Source organism: Apis laboriosa, unplaced genomic scaffold (genome assembly GCF_014066325.1).
Source record: "Apis laboriosa isolate Shangri-la unplaced genomic scaffold, ASM1406632v1 scaffold14_cov150, whole genome shotgun sequence".
In the NCBI taxonomy this organism is placed as follows: Eukaryota; Metazoa; Arthropoda; class Insecta; order Hymenoptera; family Apidae; genus Apis; species Apis laboriosa.
In genome coordinates, this window is record NW_025221798.1 from 221,924 (window position 1) to 247,447 (window position 25,524).

The window sequence follows — 25,524 nt, forward strand, 5'->3', positions numbered from 1 at the left end:
AATAATTCAAAGTGAAAAAGAAATAGATTGTAAGATCGTGGTTAAAAAAGTTAGGTTATGTTAGATTTGATTTTAATCGAATTTTCATTGTTTGATTATTTTCCAAAATCGATATTATACTCTTTTAATATTTGAGAAAAGTGAAGTTTTATCATTTTCTTAGTGTCTGGAATGAATATATTCAATTTATTATTTGAAAAATAAAAGATGCAGAACTTTATAAATATTATGTTTCAACATATTTCAAAGAATGAAAGAAACGAGATGACAGATTGTAATCAAATAAAAGAACATAAGTCATTAGTTATTAGTTTCTTATTTCTTTCTGCAATCAACAGAAACAATACTTAATTAGAAAGTCACAATGAATCAAGTTTATATCGTAATCAGTCAAGTATACAGAGTAATACATAAATGCATATCCATATTTCAGAAAATCTTTTCACTATCATGCGAACATATTTGCTGCAATGACATAATTCAAAATTTGCAATTTTTTAATTCTTTATAGGAAAAAACTTTTACTTGTATTTTTTGTCGATGGAACTTTAAATATGTTTTAAATTTTACATTTTCAATTTGACATTTTATATAATACATACTTTTACATTGTAAAACATTTTTACATTCTTCAGGGTTAAAATTATTTTCTCTAAAATCATTTTCATTAAATTATTGCAAATGAAATGACCAGAATTCCTAATTCTTTAAGACTTTCGACGATTTATAACTTTAACGAGAATAATATTAAACTAAATTGATTCGATAAATTTGATAAATTTTACTCACCAATTAGCAAGATTATTAAAATTAAAAATTAAAATCTTTAATTAATTGTTATCATTATCATTAATTGTTCTTCTAATCTCTTCATAAAGTTTCAATAAATATTACTAAAATTTTTTATCGAAAAAACTTGTAGAAAAAAAAAAATACTCAAAATTCTATACATTGAAATACCATTCTATTACGATACACAAATTTCACATATTTGTCCATTCCATCAACATATCATTATTGCAGCACAAACACACGTTTTACCATTCTGCGGCATGGACGACCATTCACGGTGTATACCTTCGAATTTCCGACTCGCCCTTGATCCTCCAAAGATACCAGGCCAGTATTTCAAAATTACGAGCGACCGTAGTATCCTCGAGGATACAAGCGGGTTGAATAACGATCCGGTTCGTTAGTCGAGGAGGGTTAAAGTCGGTAAAGTGGTGGAGGGATTGCGAAGCCCGCGGGTGGTCTTCGTTTACGATCTAGCCAACTGCAATACGTTTACGTGGATCGCCGCATATCATTTAGGCTCGGTATTGGCCCCCTCCCCCATCTTCCCTCCCCCCGCTTTTCCCCCCTTTTGCGGTTTCGAAAGGTTAGAGGGTTAGAAGGGGATCCGTGCCAACTGATATTTTATATTTTTGCCGCAGACTCCGGGAACACGACCAACCATTCCCGAGTTCAAAAATTGGCGAACAAGTTTCTCTCTCTCTCTCTCTGTCTCTCGCCCACCACGTGTTCAATTAAACGTGCAACGGCCCTGAAAAAAATTTTTTTTTCCCCCTTTTTTTCGACACTTCGCGAGGAACATAAAGTGACAAGGTCTTATTAGACTCACTATTTTTTTTTTTTTTTTTGTTTGTTTGTTATTAACGAGCATTGTATCGTGATGAAGAGAAGATTGGGTATCAGGGTGGAACGAAGCTTAACGTGTGAAAGATAATTTATGCAAAATTTTGAGATACGTCAACGTTTTAATTTTTTTGCTCGTTATTTATATTTTATGCTATACTTATATTATCATCTTCTCGATATTTCAAAGTGAATAGAATAATTTAGGATACAAATAATCAAGATTTCAATTTTAAATTTTTTACTGCAAAATTATTTTGAAACGATAAGAGGTATTATTTATTATCGGACGAAAATTTAGAAAATCAAAGAATAATTTTGAAGTAGTTTATAACTTTTTGGAAAAAAGTTGATCAAATTCAGATCTTCAACGACCTAAATATCATCGCAGAATGCAACTTGGAAATGATAAATAGAGAAAAATTTTATCCTTATTTTATCAAGACTCTTCAGTGCAATTTATAATAACATCAAAACGATCGTTTTCCCCCCTTTTTCTCCTGCCGCAATAGAAACGAGCACAATTCGTGTAGCCAACGAATGCTTTAAAGAAAACGTTTCTTCGACGTAAAGTCGGGGAATCTAAGAGGGTATTCTCCAAGGAAGGCAGAACGTCACCCAGAATCCCTCCATTCAAGGCACACTCCCATTTTCCCAGGAAATCGGACGAGAGTTCTGTTGGTGTGAGGGTCGACGAGGCACAGTGGCGCATTTGCGAGGGCAAGTGATTCGAAATGTTGTGGCGAAAAATTGTAAAAACCAACGATAACGATCGGCCTAACTAGTCGTGAAGCTACGTGTGCACGGCATTGCAGACCGCAGGGATCGATTCCAAAAACTCATCCCGCCAAAACTTCCAACATTCGTGTGTTCTCAAACGGCCAAATGGAATTAACCTCGGCCAACGTTTGTATTATCAATTACACGGTGACTCTAATGGCTCTCTTTCATTGGCAAGCGCAGTATGCTTTGACTCTTTCGATCCTTTCCGTGAGATATGTATCTCTGATATTATTCGTAAATTTGGAAGAAATTTTAAACGAAAGTATTGAATGATAAAATATTTAAAATATTTAATTTATTATATATCGTTAATATTATTTGTATGAAATGTTAAATAGATATAAATTAAAAATGACATTTTTTTCTTCTTTATTATCTTTAAATTTTGAATTTTGAATATTCTATTCAATTTTTCTTCTATCTAAAATAATTGTCAATGTAAATAAATTTTTATTGCAATATTATATATAATTGGTTATTTTCGTAAGTATTTACAAAAGACTCTTTTTGAACAATAATTTATTATTTTCAATAATTAACAAGAAAGAGGAAATTATCTTCCACAGTGATATTTAAATTGAACAATATCCAAATTTGACAAATTTTTCCAAATAAATTAAAAAATTTTCATGGATTTTATAAATTTTTCCTCGATAATCAACAATAATATATCATTATTAAAGATTCTTCCACTATTAAATAATCAATAATCAAACTAATTTTAATTTTTTTCATACAGACGACGAGCATATAATATTCTCGAATTACCGGCAAATTGGACATTGATAAGTCAAATTGGTCGACCACGTAGCGTAAACGAATTTTCCCAGGCGAAAGCTCTGATTCCAAGATACGAGGAAGATGAGAAGCTACGCAGACACGAAACGACGAGGGAAATTAGGAACAGGAAGATTTTGTGCTAAACGTATTTGACAGTTCGTGCCGTGGTGAACTCCGTGATGAAACTTTGAAGACTTTAAGGATTAAAGAAGTTAGCCGTCTAGTGTTTTCCTTAAAGATGGTCGACAGAGATTGGTGGACCCCTCTCCACCAAATCCAAATTTCTCACCCATAATAATAATTTTCATAACCATCGATCCCTTCTTTCCCTCCTTTATGTAAACGCTCGTTTATTTTCTTAAGGAATTTTACGTCTTTCCACCCTAGAACACCCCATCTAGGGAATTAATGAGCCGAGCAAGAATTACGATTCTTGTTAAAGAAGAAACAAGACACATTATTACATAAGAAATAGATCTTCTCTATAATCTTGGAATTAGCGCAAACACGTTCAGTTTTCGTCTAAACCGATTAAAATTTTATTACATGATATCATCGGCCATTTTGTGTTACACGTTATTGTATCTTGAACCAAGATCACGATACATGTAACTTTTTCTAAGTTTTTCTTCCTAAGTTAAATTACGTTTAATGATGTTAAATTCAATGTTACTGGAGATGATATTTTTTTGTCATGAAATAAATTGACATGGATCTAAATTTTATTTTCACTTTATGAATGAAGAATTTCAAATATTTGGAAAAATTTTAATATTTATCAGCATAACTCGCGTTGAACGCCATCTCAGCTAAGCCCAAAGTTTATTCTTTTCCAATAACGAGAATAATTTCTGGGCACACGTCTGAGAAGAAGTGGCTGAGAATATTTGTATTTAAAACGTTGTATCGACCAACGCGAATGGAATATCTTGGGATTTTTATATTCGGACAATTCGAAGATAAAATACACGTCTGAATAGAGATATTGAATAGAGATATTAGATGTAATATATATAAGTTATGGACGCACAATACTTACGATATACGCTTCCAGGGGCGTTATTCGAACGAACAATGCGAGCGAGCGTTTGCAGCGATATCTGTCGATGGAGACTGGCCTTTATGGCGACTTAAATTTATATTATTTTCATAACTATATTGTCACTTCGCAAACGTAAACGTGGGTAATAATGCCCAATTTGTGTTTCAAAACACCGTCCGTATTGTAGAATTTATCGCGTTTCAAGGTGCCAATGATAATTTCTTTGAGAACACGCACGTGTAATGTGCGTATATATCAAGTGCGGAAGCAGTCTCCTCCGTTTATTCATCGACTGGTAAACAGCTACCCTATCCTTATACCGGACAAAAATAGTACAGAGGCGTCCTCGATATTAAAGCATGCATTCGCTTGCATTTGCATATATCCAAAGAAGAAAAAATCCTAATCGACCCGAGGAATCTTTGTTAGGGAAAAGGGTATATATTTTTCAGAACTTGTAGAATCAACCTTAAAGTTCCTCATATGTATAGTTGTCAGTTTCCAGATAGTCTAATCGCTGTTCTAAAAAAAATGGAAATAACAAAATTAGAAAGAGTTCTGTTACAAGATTTTCTATCGATCTTTAGCTCGTTAGCAATAGAAGGGTCCATCTGTACCGACAGATGTTGTCTGTAAACATTCCGTGCACCGTTTCTTCATTGTTCGAGGATGTTGGACATTTATTTATTTATTTTCTATCGATGATCTTCTAACTTGTTGGCGACTTGTAAGGGTCCATCCATATAACTAGACACTATCTGTACACTATCCGTCACGGACATTTATTTATTTATTTGTTCAAAACGAATTCTCGACAATGAGTGCAACATTGCGACAACACGAAATATAACAAGTTGATTAAAAGTAGATTGAATGTATGATTTTGAAAATGAGATTGAATAATTCTGAAAAATCTCCATATCTTTTCTTTTCCTTTTGAGTGAGCGAATTAATAAAATCGAAATCCACCAGGAGTCCCCTTCGATTTTTGGTGTAAATCATTTGATTATAAATAACGATACTTGCCATATTTATTCGTGAATCTATAATGTATACAATTTGATATACCTTATAATTATTTTGTTAATAAAGAGAAATATTCTAAAATTTTTGACATGATTTTTGGTATGAAGATAATAATTCTGAGATAGAGGGCATCTTGTTAATTTCGTAAATACATTTAATTATTTGAAATATCTCGTTTATTTTTTCATAATATTGCACAGAAACTCTAATCTCAATACAAATAATTTTCTGCATACAGAAATTATACAGAGATTATGAACGAAGATCAACTTTGCCTTTTCAAAAAAAGGGAACAAGCATTACAAAATTCAAATTGAATTAGTATTTTTTTCCAGAGAATATTATATGAAAACTTGTTATACATTTATATATATCACGCATAGGAAAGATATCTATCCCCCTGCACCATTCAATTTCCATTTCAAATATTTTATTCTATCCATATATGAAACATTCCAAATAATTTTATTCATATTACAGACCTTTCTTTCTCACCAATCTCTCATCACCTATTATCCCTATTATCCCCATCCTATCCATTTCTTCCAATCCGATTCTCATCCCAAATCCCAAACTTTCACGAATTTGTCCGTGGACAATTGCCCTCTTCTCCCTTAACGACTTTGACTTCGTTTGGAAGAGGACGGACACGGTGTCCCTTCTTGCTCGGTGAGCACCTCCCGAGACCTCGTTTTGGAAATCGTGCGCGTGCATTCGTGCTCGAGCATAATCCAGTACAGAGTTGACCCACATTGAGATTCGCCGGACGGCGGGAACGATAAAGACAAAGAGAGAGAGAGAGAGAGAGAGAGAGAGAGAGAGAGAGATAGCTGACGCTGCATGTACCCTTTGGGCCGCTACCCCCCAATGGACGACGAATCGAGATCCTAACTCAGAACGCCGAAGATCGTGCGTTCTCGAGCATTTTTCCGGCCATCGAGAGCGAACTCTGTTGACTAGAGTTCGGGTTATTAATTCAGAGATGAAGGGGGAGAGAGTGAGAGAGTGAGAGAGAGAGACGAGAAAGTCGTCCCATCGTGCTGATCTCCTCGAGCACGGCACTTGCTTCGAGCATCGAGTGCCCTCGGTGGAAAATTCGAGGTTGCACATTTTTTGCACGCCAATGGCGCGGGCGTATAATGGGCATTTCGCGAATGGAACGCGGACTTGAAAAGGACTCGTCGAAGAAGAAGCAAGTATCGATCATTTTTGATTGGTTGAGACATTTGGTGTAACTTGTAATCAGGGTAAACGAATGTTTTGGAATGGTGATTAAGATTGTTTGGCAATCGTAAAATGTTGAGATTGGAACGATTTGAAGGAAGAATTTTGCAAATGATTAACTTGAAAATTAATTAATTAATTTTAGTTGTTTTCGTATCACGTGTTATGTTACGTTATAAAGACGATGAATTCAAATGATATTTCTGCTAATGTATTTTATCTTTATTGTAATAATTTTTTTTAATTTTTGTAAATTTATTATACATCTTGAGTGTGCTATTTTCTATTTTATTGACGAATTTTTCTTTTATTATTTGAGACGTTCATTTTAAAGTTAATCCAATTTTTTTCTTTCGTTTATTATACGAGATAATTCACTTAAATTTTTCTGGATTTAATATTTTCTTCAATTATAATGCAAAAAATATTTTACAAGAAATTTGAATTGTATCAAAATACTTGAATAAAAACATTGCAAGAAAAACTTTTTCTATAAAGTTTGTTTCTTTGTGTGCAATAAATATTTCTTTATTTCTTTATATATAAAAATCATATTTAAATCTGCATTACAAATTTGTTAAAAATATTTTTATTAATTTCGAATCTTTAAATCTATTTTTCTTCAAAAATGAGGATACAATAAATTATTAATATTTTATTGATTGAATTGAACGTTTTATTTTCAAAAAAAATATCTCATTTTCGCTTAATCAAAAAACGCATTTTATATTGCATATAATTAATAAAAGGAAAGAAATATTGCGGAATCAAAGATCTTGGAATACAAGTGCTCACTTTTGTCGAGAACGTGTATACGAAAATGTAGTTGCTAATCGTAATGAAGCAAATTCGAATGATTGATCCGCGAATGCAAACAACAATTTTGCATACACGATATTTAAATCATCGAAATCGTTCCATTTCGAATCATTAATTGGAATGAGTTTAAACATCAGCATATCGTGATACTCATCCATCACCTATTTCTACGCTTTAATAAATATCTACTCGCGATTGCAGAACTCGTTTGTTGATTCTATTTATAATGCATTCGATGTCTCGTTATTCAAAAATAGCTGAATTGTAAAGTTGATTGATTCTGGTCAATTGTAAAATTCGTAGGATAATGGATAAATAAAGAAAAAAAATTTATAATAAACATAATAAAAAGTTATAAAGAATTCTGTGTTTAAGTTAATACTAATCATTCTCATCCTTGGAATTAAGATAATTCTTCTTAGTTGGATGTTTGTAGTTTTGAAAATATTTATCCTTCAATTTTTTATAGAAAATTTTTTCTTCATTTCGTACTATTTAAAAAATTATTACATATATATATAACTATTTACAGTAAAGAATAATTTCTCTGTCACAAAATTTTTTGAATCTTTCTCTATCCTAATTCTATTTCTTGAGAAATATAAAGCAGTACTAGCAATAAGTTCAAAGTATATATGATTTTTAAATACCTTCTAGTGATATTTTTGCAACTTTTTACATATTCTCTTATATTTTTAAAGTATCTATCTTTACTAAGAATATTCTTTGTAAGTAACTCTATTATAATGTTTTTAGATGAAAAAAGTCGATAAGAAGAAGATCTTATTGCTGATTGCTATAGCATAATAGCATAGTGCTTTTTTTATTAATGTATCTGGAGAAAATCCATCTTTTTTAAGATATTTAATTAAAAGTTATTAAAATATCTTAAAGATCCTATCTAATCTATCTTTTAAACCATCTAACATTAAATTCCTTAAGTTCCTTGAAAAGATCCATCTTTTAAGCTATCTAACATTGTCAAAGTTTCCTCAAGAAGAACCCCCTTTTAATGTATCTAATATTACCATCTTATCGTAGCAGACCTATTTTTTAAGATACTTTCAAAATACTTAATCTCTCTAAGGTAAACAATCCAAATATCAACCACTACTGGTCATCCTTGTCAAAACAGAAAACTACATTCTCTCATCTTCTCACATTTCCAAAGTGGATCCAATTTCTCCTCTTTGCTCGTCGAAAAGACTACCTGTGGAAGTCACGATTTACAATATATTTCCACGATTCGCCATCATTCGTGAATCATGAATACGCGAGACTCAAAAATTTATTCGACTGATTCGCGCGGCATGGTTGGCATGGTCGTTTTTTCGAGACGGTTGGTTACGCGAGTGCAGCTACACACACTCCTCTCGAGAAGGGCAGGAAGAGGATTGTCGCGGGCCGAGCATTCACGATTGGGGAGGGGAGGAGGGGGGCGTGTAACGGCAGCCGGCGCGGCAACGACGCGAAAAACGAGCGGGATCGCGAGGGCAAAAAAAAGAAAAAAACCGTCACTCGACCGAAGGCGAGAACAGCCGCAGAGCGGCCACTTTTCGCGACGCAGCGGTGCGCATTTCACGGTGATGCTCCCGTAAGTGATGGCTGCCTTTAGAAAAACTGAATTTCCCCCTTTCCGTTTTTCCCCTTTTCGCCGCACGAATCTCGTTCGAGTAAGTAGGCCTCTGTACCTACCCGACTCTCGCTTCGTTTCCGCGACAAGCGGTTCGCGTATCGAATAATAACGAAGGATTGGCGACGCGCAATTCTAAGGCTAGTTTCAGAGTTCGAAGGATTGGATGACGTAATTGTTGTTCGCCAAGCGCATGCGCGGAACGTTTCAGAGGAATGTTCAGGGATTCGTTATCGCTGGGATGAGTAGATTCGGTGAACCGACGTTGGATACGAATAAAACGTGAATAATCGTTGGATTCGTAACGAAAATAATATGCAACGTGTAATGGTGATGAGATAATAATTGGATTTTTGATACTTTGTATTCATTTTGTTTCATTAGTTGAATTTGTTCAATTAGTGAAATTGAAGTCGAGTATAACAATATGATGCCATGTAATTATCGGATCCAATAACGTGGCTCCCGAGTCCAACTAATATGATAAACCTTGTAACTATTGAAATAATGCGACATTGGATGCAAGTAATATGATGCCATATAATTACTGAATCCGACTAATATGGCTGAATCCAAGCAATATGATGCCATACAATTATTGGATCGTGTAATTAAGTGATATTAAGTCCAAGTAATATGATACCATAGAATGACTGAATTATCAAGTAACGTGGATCATTGGATCCAATGGTATCGAATAATCATTGGATTTGAGTGATGACATTGTGAATCCAACTAATATGACCGAGTCCAAGTAATGTGACATTGAATAATTAAATATATATATTTAAATTATTTTTTATCAATTGTCATTCTTTTCTTGATCGTTATGTTCGATAAAGATAAAATGATAATTATGTCGAGTTTTGTATGTATTTTAAATGGTCAAGATTAGTGTCGAAACTTGAGTTTATAATTAATAAAAAAGTATGGTAACATTTTGAAATATTTGAAAAGTTATTTATACAATTTATACAAATTTTATTTATATAATAAATAAATTTGTTAAAGACATAAAATAACAAAAATCATTAATACATAACGATTTTACATAAAGAATCATATGTTGAATATTTATTTTAAAAAAATATGAAATCGTATTCTTCTTTTATATTACAAGAAGGACTAAAATTAAAACATGCAACTAAAATTAAAACATTTTATCAGAAATAAACAAATCCATATTGCTTTCCTTAAAATCTTTCCAATTCTATCTCTATCATTTTTCATAAGATGATTCATTAACTTTTCCAACATTTAAAGTAAGAGAAAAATTCTTTTTTCATCAATTATTTATGATAAAATATATATTTTTGTGATGTTTTTGTAAAGAATTACATAATGTAGTGAAATTTAAAACTCGTTTCTCTGAAAAAAAAGTTAAATAACGTTGTCATGTCACATATATGCAATGTCGAACGCCAAAAAATTAAATTTCATTTCAGATGGAAATGAACTTTTGTTCAATTCAATCGAATCTATCATCATCAATACTCAAATACGAACATATCTTAATCTTTGTGCACCTCATCGCTCAAAGTTCTAAAACATTCTCTCCAAAGAATAATTAGAAAGAAATCCATGAACGTGTCACTGCTGAAAACTTACGATACGGAGATGAGAGTCCCGCTAACTTGATCATCTGACTTCCCGGAGGTTCGAAGATAAAGTAATTTCCCGTTGAGACGAAGGAAAAAAAAAAGTCAAAGTGTTGACTGGAATTGCCTCGTGAATCAATATAACTAGTAGCGGAATTTAATAGTCTCAGAACTTGTGAAAACCACAACCAAACGCGAATTTAATCGATTCTTTTAATAAATTTTCGTCGATACAATAATTTTTGTTATCTGACATTTTTTCACTTTTTCACTTTTTTTTTTTTTTTTTTATTTTTTGTATTTGATTTTCTGTCATTAACTTTGACGATCGCGAAATTTTCTCAAGTCGTCTTCGATCGCAAAAACATTCGCTATATTTTTAAATAATGAAAATTATTTAAAATAAACGAAAAGTAACGAGTCTTATAATTTATGTTACGAGAAAAAAAGAAAGCTTCGATTATCTAAAAAGAGAAATACAATAATACCCAGATAAATGTCGAGATTAGAATTTAAGGAAAAGACGTTCTAAGAATTGTATCTTAAGTTTCTAAAAATATACGTATGTCAAAAACTAATTTAAATAGAGAGAACTTCGTAATAATTAAATAGCAGAAAGTGTGATAGCTAATCAGTATCATTGCTGTATTTGTTAAATAATAAGTAATGAAAATTAACGATAATTTTGATCTTTAGCTAATAAGCTATAAAAGATTCATCACGAGTGAAATATGAGATCTATTCTTTCTCGACGTATTTCTGAAATTTTTCCAATTCGTGATACGTAGTAAAACAATTACTAAAGTTACAATTAATTATTACTTTTCCCTCTAATATATATTAAATAACATTAAATAAAGTATTTTTTGAAAAGAATCTCTTTAAAAGTTGATTTATTATTTTGATACACTGTTAACAAAAAATGTATGGTGGGTATCGAACATTATTTACAGCGAATAATCATTTATTATTTTTCTCCAATTTACATGTCAAAATCACTTGACATTCTCGCATTTTGATTTATAATCGAAATCATAAAATGGCATAAAAGATCCGCGAATACCTTTGTTCAATTCAATTGACCCGGATTCGCCATGAAATGGAGATAATTTAGCGAGACACGCATCCACCGGTGTCCATCGAATCGCCATTACATGTACGCGGTCACCGATCGCCCTTCCCCCCCCCCCTCCCATCCCACGTGCTACATTCATAAATATTTATGCAAGTAGCCGTCGTAATGGACCCATCAGCGGAACACCAAATAGACGAGCCAGTTCCCGGTTAACATCGCACGTTCGTCGTAATCAATTACGACCAAAACAAACAGGCCCATTTCGAAACTAAAACTAAAGGAGTACAGAAGTCTGAAAATCCTCTCTCTGTCGGATATCCGGTGAAGGATCGACCTGTGTCACGATGTATAATAGAGTACAAAAGTCTACCAATTAAAACAGAATTTTTTAAAATTTTTTAAAATCGCTTTTTTAAAATCGAAACAAACGAATTTTTTTTTTTTTTTTTTTCTTTGGAGAAGTTAGAAGGATTAATTCAAAAGATTTGTTGAATTTTTTGCTAGGGATCAAAAGGAGGAAAATGGTAGGGATTATTTCGAAACGTACTTTGTAGATTTATGTCAGTTATATATATTGAACGTATGCTGAAAATTCACCGATCTCGATAAAATTTTCAATTTATACGAATCTACGAAATGTATCTTTTTAATTTTAAATATTATTTTTTATTATTATTTATTAAATATTATTTATTAAATAAATTATATATTTATTAATAATATTTATTAATAAATAATATATTTATTAAATATTATTTATTAAATAATTTTAAATATTTAATTTTCATTGGAAGATGAAAAAAAAAATTGTAAAAAATAATTATTACTATTTTCTTCGTGATTTTGTAACTTTGTGTAATTTCAAAAATTACACGGTCGCGTAATAAACTGACTTGGTCCAATTTTAAACCGTTTCAAAAAGAGAATAGACTTATATACTTTTGCCCGCTGTTGTACGTATAAATTCCGCTCGAGCCTCCAGGATATTACCACGTTGCCTTCGAAGATGGAGAGCGAGATCGCGTTATCACGCGACACGCCAAGATGAACGCGCGTTCCACACGGAACAAATGCTTTCCGCAGAATAGCCTACGACACACAAGGAATGTCCAACGTATTTTTAGATCTGCTCGAGCTTAGCGCGACTTGATTAAATTATGGCACGAGTATTAGCGTAATTGCCGCGGTATTTATTCGAAATATGCTCGGTCATTTCTCGCCGATATGTACTTAGAAACGAAGTGACAATTCAAGTAATACGATACCAGAATAATAGGAACGTATAAACGTATAAAAATATATACGTTTCGTTTTAGAATTCGTTCGAGGTTTATTAATAAAATTACTGGTGACTGATAATTTCAATTTTTTTTTAATTGATTAATTGAAAACTATAGATTTGGAATTTAAATGTGGATAAATGCAAATTACATGGCATCTATATCTTTCATGTTTTATTATTCTTTTTGTTTCTTCTTAATTTGTTGTATTGTCATGTTTTATTATTGGATGGATGCGAAGTAAATAGTTACGTTTTTGTATTATTTTGTTACAGACAATATAAGAGTTAAAGAAACGTAGAAGAAACTATTTGTGAGAAAAGTAAAAAGAGTGGAAGAAACATCTGAAATTATGTGTTATATTCTATAACTGACAATTCAATTATTTTAATTTTATAGAAATATGTTTATATTTGTATAATTTTATTAATGAAAATGAGATTAAACATGATATAATTAATATAATCTTAAATTGATAATGTTGTAAATCTATATGCATCTTGTCTATCATCGTTTTTCATTCGTTATTGTTTATTGTTACTCAGTCCTAGACTTTTTTTTCTTGTCAGTCTTTGAACAAAAATATTGATTAAATTTCAAGCAAATGCTTTATCGAAGTTAAGAAAAATTATAAAACTATTGTTTCATTGATTAGAAATCGCATACCGTTTCTATAATTGACAAAAACTGGCCACTATATTTTATTATTATTTTTGCTGATATAGAAACATTAGAATCATTGAATAATATAATACAAAACATGGATACTTAAATTTTTTCAAAAAAACTTGAATACTTGACTCAAATATAACAAATATAAAATGAGGATAAAATTTCATGTGCCTAGCAGCTGCAATATTTTCCGTTATATTCTCGAGCTTTTATGAAGAGAATAATGTGACGTCGAAAAAATACAACATAAATTTCTTTAAACGCTTGGCTTCTGAGGTTGGGTTTTTGTCTCTCGTTGTCATTTTTTTACGATCGTTGTTGTTGGCACAGATAAAACGAGGATGCAGTTTCATGTTCCTATATGTTGACAATTTCCGAGTTATGAGTTTATAATCAAATACAGTGATTCAGAACGAAATGAAAGAGGAGAACTAAAGCGGGAAGATGTCGTTCAATTTCGATTTGTTTTCTTGGCAATTGTATAACTCGAAGCATACGTATTAAAAAAATTAAAATGTAAAAAAATAAATTTGGTTAACTCGATTAAATAGGAAGAAATAAGTTTAAATTTCGTTTTTTGTGAAATACGTAATATTTTTGACTTATTTTTGTGCCTTTCGAATATTGTCAAAATAGCAATTCTAATTTGAGAAATCCATGGAATTTTTAGTGGTAAATGCAATACACAGAAAACGTAAGAGATAGAGTGAAATACTGTTACTCGCGTTTATTTTGATTTTATAGCCGGTGTTAAAAGCTGTGTTTGATAGTTCCGCTTGTGATAAAGTGGTGGAAATACCGATGGCCAACTTACAAAAGGAAAAGTTTCTGTCAAAATGCAAATCTTTTGCTATAAATTATTTATGCATGATCAATATGTTTGGGTATATTTTCATCTATATATTTCGAATAGAAAAGGAATAGGAAAAGAAAAGAATATTTATACGAAAATATTTTAGATATCTGTTTTGATGCTTAGATTATCGAAATCTAATTAGAAAATTCAATAATCTCGACAATAAAAATGGTCAAAGTTGATTCAAGAATCAATGTAATAGAAAAATAAAATCGAACCAATCTATAATATTTTCGATAATCATATTATAACTAGATGAGTATACTTTTTCCATTTTTTCATTTAATATAGATAATATATAAAAGAACATGATAGCAAAAAGAAAATATATATTGAGAAATATATATTTGTTCTTCCTTTATTTGATTACAATGATAAGGATAGATTGAAAAGAAATAAATATTGGTAACCAATAATACTTTTCTTCTCCTAATTTACTATTATTTATTACTCATAGTCTTTTCTTACAAAACAAACTTTGATCTCAATAAATTACAAATGCTCTATTAAATATCCGGTTATTTGTAATTATTCTTGTATATTTGTTATTATTATTTCAGAATAAACAATCTTAAAATTCCTGTCAGACATTATATATTTCGTAATACAATTAGATAGAGAGTGATTTAAAAAAATAAATCAAAAATATAAGAATAAAATTTTTTTATTTAAGGCTTCTTGAATAAATCAAGTTTGAAAATTTTTGAAATGAAAGGAAAATTGACTAATTCCCAGTTGGATACAAATGAACTCGATCGATAAGTAATTATTTTGTAAGAAAATAAGCAAAAAATGTAAAATAAAATTTCATCGCTTAAATCCTTGTTTTTATGAATATCAAGATTGAACGTACAGTCAAAACAAAGAATTGTTTTGAAATGAAAATTAATTTTTAAATGAAGAAAATTTATTCTATATTTTTTCTTAGCATCGCGTGACGAAATTCATTCGATAATTCATTCATATTTAATCGAAAAATATCCAATTTCACTCTTAATTGACAATTTTTCGAACTCGATTTATTCAAAAACGAAGCGAAAAATTTTATTCAATATTTTCGATTTATTTTCTTACCTAAAATCATCCTCCGCACCACTAGTTTTATGGAATATCCTGTACGATTCAACTATCGAGGCGCGAAATTATTCAAGTTCAAAATTCAATGTTCAAAGTTTCGAAATATTCTCACGCAATTACATCCAGATTGTAATTGTTTCCACCCGAAAATGTAAAAATCGGTCGCTCGAAACACTATGTATATCGAGAAAAAATTCCGACCTACCGCGAAGATCGAAAAGAGAAGACGAAAGAGGATGGAAAGCAAATATCGAACGTCAATACGAATTGCCGGGTATAAAATTGTTACACGTATTACGCTTCCGGATCGCTGGCCATTTGTTCGCCTTCCTTCGTCGTGTGTACACGTACACGAGAGGGAGAGAGAAGGCACGGTGGCGTAAACGAGGCGTAAGACACGGGCCGATCACGCGAATCGTGCCACGAACCGTAAACAGAGGAACACATAGACGGGACGACGACGTTTCTAGAGAAAAACATTGCGAGCGAAACGAGGTACGGGTCCCTATTGTCCTCCCCCTTTCTTCCCTTTTATCTCCGCCACCGAGTTTCTACCTCCTGCACTCGAGCTCAAAGTCGTAAACGTATTTTAGTGCCGGCACCTCCATAGTGTCCCGTTTACGAGATAAACTCGTGCTATGGTATTGGTTATATGCTTGGGAAATATCATAACCATTGGAGGAAGCTATATTCTTATTCAAAATTTTTGACATTGGTGCACTATTTTTATTATAGTAGTTCTATAGCAATAGATTTGTGCAACCTTGGAGTCTGTTGCAAGCGAATAATAGATGTGCCAAATAATAAGAAATGAAATAAGAATATCGTTTTAAGATTTGACTTTTAAACAAGACTGCGGATTTTGATCCTTTGCATATTTTTTCATAAATAATGGCTCATGAAAGTATTCGAACATTTTTTTTTTTGATATAATATTTTTGAACAATTTTTTATTTTTTAATAAAACTTCGCAAAACACAATTAATTAAATAAATCATGAAAAAAATCATGAAATTAAGTTTTTAATGAATTTTTTATTTTTTGAAATAAAACCGCAAATTTTTAAATTTAAAAATGTTCAAGATTTAGTGTTTTATCATATGTATAAAAAAAATTTAATGTACAAATATTCATTAAAATCAGAATTTTAGACAAATTTTTGTGTAAAATAGTGTTCGAATATTTTATTAATTAAGTCACTGAATGTGAATATGTTATATATTTTGATATTAATTTATTTAATATATTCAAATTAATATATTCTTTTGATATTAATTTTATTCTTATGATTAATATTATAAACATAAATTTAATTGTATTTTGAATAAAACTTCTAATTACGACATAATATTACTGAACAAGTTTTAAATAGTTTATCCAGGTTAAATAGGTTATCCATAGTTTATAGAAAAAGCAAGAAAGTGACTTATATAATGCTTTTTTTCAGTTTTCAATTTTTTCAAAGAGAATATTTTTATAGATAAACTTTTATAGATAATATTATTAATATTACGCAAATATTTATAGTTTAGCATATATTTTGAAAAATATGATATTTTTTTAAATATCAATTAGATATGAAGTTGATTTAGCTGTATAAAAATCCGCAATCTAATTAAAAACTTGAAGTCAATAACAGATATAAGTAAATAGTAGATGTATGAAATAACAAGATTCTTTTAACAGGAAATTTTGATGGAAAATTTTAATTTCAATCTTTAATAAAAAAAATTAGATACTGAGACAAAAATAATATAATATTCAACAAGTAATTCAATAAATAATCATTGGATTCTGATGAAATCAAAAAATACAAATATTTATAAATGGATTCTTAAACTGGATGGATTCCTCTTCTTCTAATAAACTGTCATTTTGTATGTGATTATCGATTATCGACAAATTTTACCATTGTCTGGTAAAGATAAGATAAAAATAGAATTTCATGTCTCTGGTAAATGTAGTAGCCGTTATATATTTTTTCATTCCGTAAAGTGAGTAACGTAATACTAAAATTTAACGTCGTAATTGTTCTTCGCTTGTAATCGATACTTTAATTTAAACTTCGATTTCTAACATCCGATTTGCACAGAGGTGAACGAACCTATGAAAGAATAGCAATAAGGATTCCGAATACCCTTAAAGTGAAGCGATTAATTTCGCAGTGAAATAGTATACTATAAATTTTTTAAACGCTTGGATTCTCGATTCTTCTTTATTTCTCGCTGACTGTCGTTATTCTTTGTAGATAAGATATGCTTGCATTCGGTCTCGAATTGATTACGAATAAATAAATAACATAACTAACATTCATTAACGGAAGTTTTTATGAAATATTTTTTTTTACTCATAATTTTTTCGAAAGAAATTGAAATGAAAGAAATATTTAGCAAAATATAAAACAAATTTGTAGTATTGCGAATATTATAAACTTCTTAAAAAAATTAAGAATTAATTTATTTATCTACTCATATTGTTTCATAAAGAAAAATTTAATACTTCTAACATTCGTAATTTTTTATATCATATTGAATATAACTTTTTATAATAAAAATATACAAATTACACCGCAATAAATACACCGAATAGTCAATTTTTATATTTTGATAAAAGAATTATTGCAATAATTTATGCAGGTAAAAAAATTTGAATTTTATCTGAAAAAATATATTGGTTTTATTAATCTCTTTTTCTAATTTTTAAAAAATAATTTTATTATCCAGTAATCGAGTTATTTATTTTAACGTGACATCGAAACATTGATATTTAAATTTCTTCAAATACTAAGATTTTCAATTTCTATTTCATTAATCGTTTTTCCAAGAAAATTCGAATTCCTTGATAGATAAGATCATTCTAGAGTTCAAACTTAATAATGCATAAATACGTAATGTAACACTTAAATATTTTTCAAACTCTCGATCCCTTTTCTTTTTTCTCTAACTATTATTGCTCATGTTATCAACAACGTAAAATAAGAATGAAATTTCGTATCCTGTATAGATAAGCTCGCATCCAGTCCCAAGTTACGAGCTTACACCGATTAAATATGGTACAAAAGATATCTTTGGACAAAATATTCGCCTCTCTTCGATTCTCTTTCGCGACCACGCGTTCCTATTCTTGGATCCGCGGAATCGCGATTGTACGCAGCAGATGTGCGAATATCGTATTTAAAAGAGAAACGTGGAACAAGGTCTAAAGAAACCTAGTCTAAGCATTCGCAAACTACGTTGGAGCGATCGGTAGTGTCTAAAATAGCAACTGCGGACTAACGAGCTATCGCTAAGTGGCTACGCGAGCGTAATAACTGAAAGGAATCACGTACAACATTTAAAAAACCGTGTCAGTCTAACTCCACTACGCTATTGTCAGGGTGAAAAAAGTAACACATGTATCCACAATATTTGCCTGGTAACGATAAATAACGACAACAATAATATAATAGTAACAAGTAAGTAGTAGTACAAAGAATCATATATGTAAAGGTGGTTTCTTTGGAAACGAACTCAGGTCCACATGCAAAAAAAAGATAACTTCTTAATTCGGATTGACCGATCGAAAAGATAGAGAGAACGAGAGACGTGGATGGCTTAGTAAGTCGTACCTCGTGTCGCCGTGTTCCTCCGCACCATTCCGGTGGGGGCGTAGGTCCTGCCTCGGTTTGAGGACAGGGGTCAGCCCCCATTTCTCGATGAACTCGGTGCGGGAAATCTTGGCGCTTCGCGGCGGTTACGAGAGGGGGCGGATCCCCCTCCCGAGCCCCATGCCCCCGGAGAGCGGTGCACCCCCGCACAACACGCACCCGACGATGCTTCCTCTCCACTCCTCTCCACTGCGTTCTCCTACTCTCCTTCGTTCTCCTCCTTCTCCTTCACCTTCTCCTCTTGCTCCTGCTTCTCCTCCTCCTCCTCTTCGTTCTCCTTCTCCGCACACCACTACCACACCGACTCTCTCCAAAACCCAACCCCGTAGTACACGTCGTTGAGTAGAACCAAGGCAGATCTTCGCTCCTCTCGAGTTCTCTCCCTTGCCTTTTCCTCCCTACTTCTCACCCTTTCTTCCTTTATTTTCCACCCCCACCAACCCTCTTGTCCCTCGCACACCCTGTTCTCTTTATCTCTCTCTCTCTCTCGTTCGATTTTCTCTCTGTTTCGCTCTTTCTCTCGCTCTCTCTCGCTCACTCGCTCTCGTTCTATCCCGACTTTGTCTCCTCTCTTTCGCACCAATACGAACGGACACCGACACGAGACCGAGACCACCACGAGGAACCAAGCACGAGCACTACCAAAAACGATCACTGTGGACGCGAACACCGATGATCAGCGACGCTAAGAGGCAGCACCAGCAGCGCAGTCAGTAGCGGCAGCAGCGCACAACACACAGCCACCTATCAAAATGGCTGCTCGCTTTCTCTTTCCTTTCTCTTTTTCTCTTCTTCTTCCTTCCTTCCTCCTTCTATTTCCTCTTATTATCAACCCCTTCGTGAAATCTGTGTTAACGTCTTTCTGCTCTTCTCCCTTCCACACGATCGCAATGCGCTCTCTTTCTTCTTCTCTTCCTTGTACCACGCTTTCTTTTCTCTCTCTCTCTCTCTCTCTCTCTCTCTCTTTCTCTCACTCTCTCTCTTTCTCTCCTCGCCTCTCCAATCTCCTTTCCGTTTACATCTTCATTCGCACCCCGTTCGTTCCTCTGCCTTTAACGTTCGTCCACTCGCTCTATTAATATCTGTCACCCTTCTTTCACCAGCGCACTCGCACGCTCGCACCTTACGCACCCTTTTCGCTCGATCCTCCCTTTCCCCTACATGCGTTCTCTTTATCGGTGCGCACCAGTTCGCATCTCGATCCGAGGAAAAGAAGAGCAGCGGATTCTCATTGTCGGCGGGGAGGAGGGTTACGAAAAGAAAGAGAAAGAAATGTGGCGCAGCAAAGACGACGTACAGGAACTGTTAACTGACGCGGTACGTTCCGTCACTTTGGCGCATCGTTCACACTCGCGATCACTGACGGTGTCGGTCGACGAGCGGAACGAAATCAACGACGACGAACGAAGGTACGAGAGTTGAGAGGCGGGCCGAGCACGGTGGCAGCCACGGCGCACGAGCCATCGAGGATCCGTTTCGACGCGTAACTACACGGCCAGCCGGACGAGAATCGAGTCGTCAAGGACGACAACGCCTTCGGTCACGGGGACGACCACGACGGTCACGACGACGACAACGACGACGAGTTACGGAAAGATGGGAACGTAGGCCGCGACACGCCGCGTCTCGTCGACGCACCAGCGCGGAAAATCTCGATCAAACGGTTGATCGTGGCCGGCCGACTGGAGCGCCTCCACCGGGAGGCACCTATCATCTGAACGCACTGTTCAGTACACTGACACACTGCGATCTTTCCTCACGCTCCTTTCCTTCCTTCCTTCCTTCCTTCCTTCGTGCCTCCTTCCTGTTTTCTTTCTCGCTCGCCGTTTTGGATCACGACACACGTACAGCTCCGTATGCATGTATGTGTGCGCCCGTGTCCTCCGTTCGCGCCTGCTCCCTTTCGCTCTCGACCTCGCTCGCACGCGCGCCTCACACCCGACCACGAGGACCACAGGCCGACCGAACAGAGTAGTTTTCCGTTCCACCTTTGCGCTACGCCGACGAGAACTCGTCTGAGAAAGCTGACGCTTCACCTTCCGCACGCTTGCTCGCTCTTTTCCTCCCTCTCTTGCCCCTCCCCCTCCCTTCACCCTTCCCCTCTATCCATCTCTCGCTCCTTCTCCCTCTTCTCCAATCCGATTCTCTCTGTTGCTCCGTGTGGAGAGGATGCCGGTGGAGGATACATGGTGGAAATTGGAGGTGGACCTCGCTACCGTGACACGGTGGTGGCAACGGTGGTGCTACCAGTGGTGTTGGTAGAGCTGAGAAGAAATATATCGCGAATGGAAGGCGGTGTCGTAAGAAAAGTTCGCTCTAGGCGCCACAGCCGCATCCGTTATGCCTACTTTTACGTCGACCGCCGTTTCTTTTTTCTTCTCTCTCTCTCTCTCTTTCTCTCTCTTTCCGTTATGCGCGGTTTCCCCTTCTCTTCCTTCTCCCCACCAACTGCTTACAAACCTGCGCTCTTCCACAAATATCCCTTTCCCACTCTCGCTCAACGACTCTCACTTTTTCACCTGCGCCTCTCCCTCCCTCCCACCCTCTCTCTCTCTCTCTCTCTCTCTCTCCCACCTCACTTGTTCGTCCCAATCGTCACGCTCCCCACCACGATCACCAGCCAGCGTTTCTCTCTCTCTTTCTCACCCATCTGACAGGCTGTTCGCGTATCTCTCTCCTTCTTCCCTTCGTCTCCAGCTGCCGCGCCGTCTCGCTCCGCGAGATTTTCTCCGTTTCGCCTATATCGCTTCACGACCGTTCATCGCACGCGTTCTCTTTCGTGCCACCCTCTATTTCCCTTCGTCTCGTCACTCTCTTGTTCTCATACGCGTAGTTGCGGCGTAACATACCACTCGCGCCATATAATCGAGCTTTGCGCGTTTTCGAGGCGAGACTTTGTTCCAATGCCAATTATGCATTTTTCTATTTTTCGTACGTTTCTCGTTCCTTCTGTGTGTTTTTTCGTCTTTTATTTTCTGCGCCTTATTTCATAGAACGGAGAATAAATATATCGATACACGATATGCACCTGCGACGAGGTACCTATCACTGCCAAGCTATTCCGATCGGATTACACGATAAGCCGCCACGGTCGAGGAACAACTAGGGTGCGATTGATCACTGTGTTTTGTTCTGCTGTTGAATATATCTTTGATGTACCTGGATTAACTTAGGGGAAAGAAAAATTGGAGAAATAGTTGTTTTCCATGTGATTTATCCTATTATTTCCTGTTTTCTTATTAATGAATGATTTGTGTAACTTTGTTAAGAATCATATTAATCAAAGATCGTTTTAATTTAAATAATTTAATACGTTTTTCTCATTGATAATCAGAATTAAAATTAATTACAATTAAAATAATTAATTAATTGTTATTAATTTTTTATATATCAATGACAAAAATATTTATTTTTCTTTCAAAAACTTTATCAATATTACCAGTAATTTTACAATTGTTATGTTGAATTTCAAATTCTGAAAAGGATTCGATATTTAAGTATAATTCATAGAATTCATTATAGTAATACAATTAAAAACACTATTCATATTTGTTGCACTTAGTTTTAAATTAACATACTAAAAGTATTATACTAAATTCCGAAAATCTGAATGGTTTTACATTACATTATTTGTGAAGATTCAACTAATATCTTCAACGCATCTGAAATAGAACGAGAAATTCTTATTCAAATCTTGAAATATCTGTCTAAAAGTTGTATAAGAGAAATACTTGGCAATTTTCCTATTTAACCCTTCAAAGAAAGACTAAAAATACAAGTGCAATAATTCCTTCAATAAGTTCTGATAATCATTTCTGATGATAAGATTATTCACTATGCTCTTCCTTAAAATTACATAAGAGAAATATTCTATAATTTTCCTATTTCCTTTTAAACGAATATTGTAATAGTTTCCGCAATTCATTATGTATCTGTTTGAGAATTACATAAGAGGAATATTAAAAAATTATTCTACTTGATTCTCCAGAATAAAAAGATAAAATTTATTAATCTTCAAAATAGTTATAATTATGCATTATAACAACATCCTATTTTCTTACAAAATCTTTAATGTATCTGATTTACTTTAAGACGAGAAGTGCTTATTAATATATTGATATATGTATGAAGCTTCAAAATATCAATATATAACGATTTAATAAGAAGATATTTTCCAAAAATAATGACAATGTCTACATAAGAATAATTTTTGAAAATTTTCCAATTTAATCTTTCAAAAAACTAAATATGCAAATGCAATAATTTCTGCTATCACTATATTTCTTTTTATTGAAGATTTTTATCTTTAATTCAACTATATTATCATAATATAGTCAGATTGATTATTATGTCAAAATCAATTCTATTTGAGAATTGCACAAAAGAATGACTGACATAACAAAAATGCAAAAATCTTCTCAATAATTACTCATAGTTGCCTTTTTCTTGAACATATATTAAAAGTACCCATCTAAAAATCAATTCTATCTGAAAATTACATAAGAGGAATACCATTCAAAAGTTCTCTCAATAATTTTAATTTTCTCTTTCCATTGATTTTGTATGATTTTGTATTCTTATCCAAAAATTGCAACAAAAATTCCCTCGGTAATCGCATTTCTTATTAAACGTACATTCAAAAATCAAAGATGAAATTCTATTTGAAAGAATCAAAAATTACACAGAAGAAGGATATCATTCAAAACTTCTTTACATATTTCAAAAGTCCATCCATCTAAAAATTACATAAGAATAACACCATACAAAAAGAATAACAATAAATAACCACAGATACCATAATCCCATAATATTAGCCCTTAAACGAGGCACGAAATCGTGAAATCGGCCATGCCTCTCGATCAGATTGTCCCCGTAGGGAGAGACATCCACGACTTAATCCGGCATCGTGGGGAGCACGAGGTTTCGACTATCGGCACGAGGAGATCAATGGCTATTGCGTAATCATGCCGGGCAACGAGGTGTACCCACCCCCTCGAGCATCCTCGCGACCCCACCTCGGCCCACAGCCCCAGTTCACGGTCCTCCTCCTCTCCCCCCTCTGCGGATAAGGCAGACCGTTGGTCGCGCACGAGAGACGGTCTACGCTCGGGCAAAAACTCGAACCGCCTGTACGACGACGATAAATCGGCCGCGGGCCATACGTGCGCCCCCAGACACGAGAGTTTCGACCGAAACCAAGAACGCAGCAACGTCCTCGTATCCTCTCGCCGACCATGCGCCATTTGTCCCCCCCCTCTCCGCGCGCGCGCGCGCGCGCACATACCGTCGGCTTAGTCCGCCACCGTGTTCCCTTTCTCTCCTTTCCCGCTGTCTGACTTTTTTCCCATTGCACCACTTAATCTTGCGCCCCGATCCTTTTCCTCCTGCCCGATCGCTCTTCCTCTGGAGGGAGGACTTTGCCAGTCGTTTTGATCGATAATAGTCGCGACGCGGTTAAGATGTTTGCGTGTGTGTATGTATGTATGTATGTTTTTCCCTTTAGGGAATTTTTTGGAAATTTCGAGGATGAAGAATTGGTTGTTTGGAGAGAATCGAGAATTGTTTCCTTTTTTCTCGAGATCTTTTTTTTTTTTATAAGTGCCGAATAAACAGCGATTTTTCCTTCTTTTGATAATTATATATGCGATAAGGAATATTCGTTTTTGAATTATTAATTGCGATTTTTGTTTTTTGTTTTTTTTTTTTTATGTATATATATATATATGTATATATATATATATTTTTTTTTCGTTATTTGAATTGAAATCGATCGAGTGAAAAGTAATAAATATTTGTACGTGTAATAGGATATGTTAGAATTTAATATCTATGGAAAGAAAATTCGTTTGATAAAAATTGCACACGATATGATCGATGAAATATTCGCGAATATTTCTAAAATTTGAATACTAAATTACTAACTTTTTAAGAATCCATTTGTCGTTTCATTATAATTTAATTCTATTTTAAACAGATACATTTAGCTATAGTGTTCATCAAATATTTTCGTCATCTTTTGGATTTTAATTACGCATATATATATATATATATATATAAAATAGAATTATATATTCAGTAGTTAACAAGTTAAATATAATATTTCGTCCAATGAAAATATTAGTGAGATATTAAAAACTTGTCGAAGCAAATATGGAATATTTAATATTTACCTATGATCACGATAAATCTTTGATATTTTTCCGCCTTTCTACAGATATTTATGCAAATTTAAATTTTTATCGATTATAACAAAAAACAAGAAATTTAAATAGAGAATAAATAAATAAATCTAAATATTTATTTTAAATATCACGAATATATATGAATACTATATTTTGCATATCATGTGCATTCTATAAACTTTTGTTATCTAACTAT

The 25,524-nt window shown here is 33.6% G+C and overlaps 1 protein-coding gene across 10 annotated transcripts in view; it reads right to left on the reverse strand.

Annotated features, from left to right (window-relative positions):
* The window catches only part of LOC122710612 (potassium voltage-gated channel protein Shaker), a 185,277-nt gene that overhangs the window by 47,553 nt on the left and 112,200 nt on the right, over positions 1 to 25,524 (reverse strand). Inside the window, exon 1 of one of the 10 annotated variants that reach the window (XR_006345961.1) lies at positions 19,108 to 21,160. The exons of the other annotated variants lie outside the window; for them this stretch is intronic. The gene's annotated coding sequence lies outside the window, so the exon portion shown is untranslated. Of the gene's footprint in view, positions 1 to 19,107; positions 21,161 to 25,524 lie in introns of those variants that run through there. 10 annotated transcript variants of the gene reach the window in all.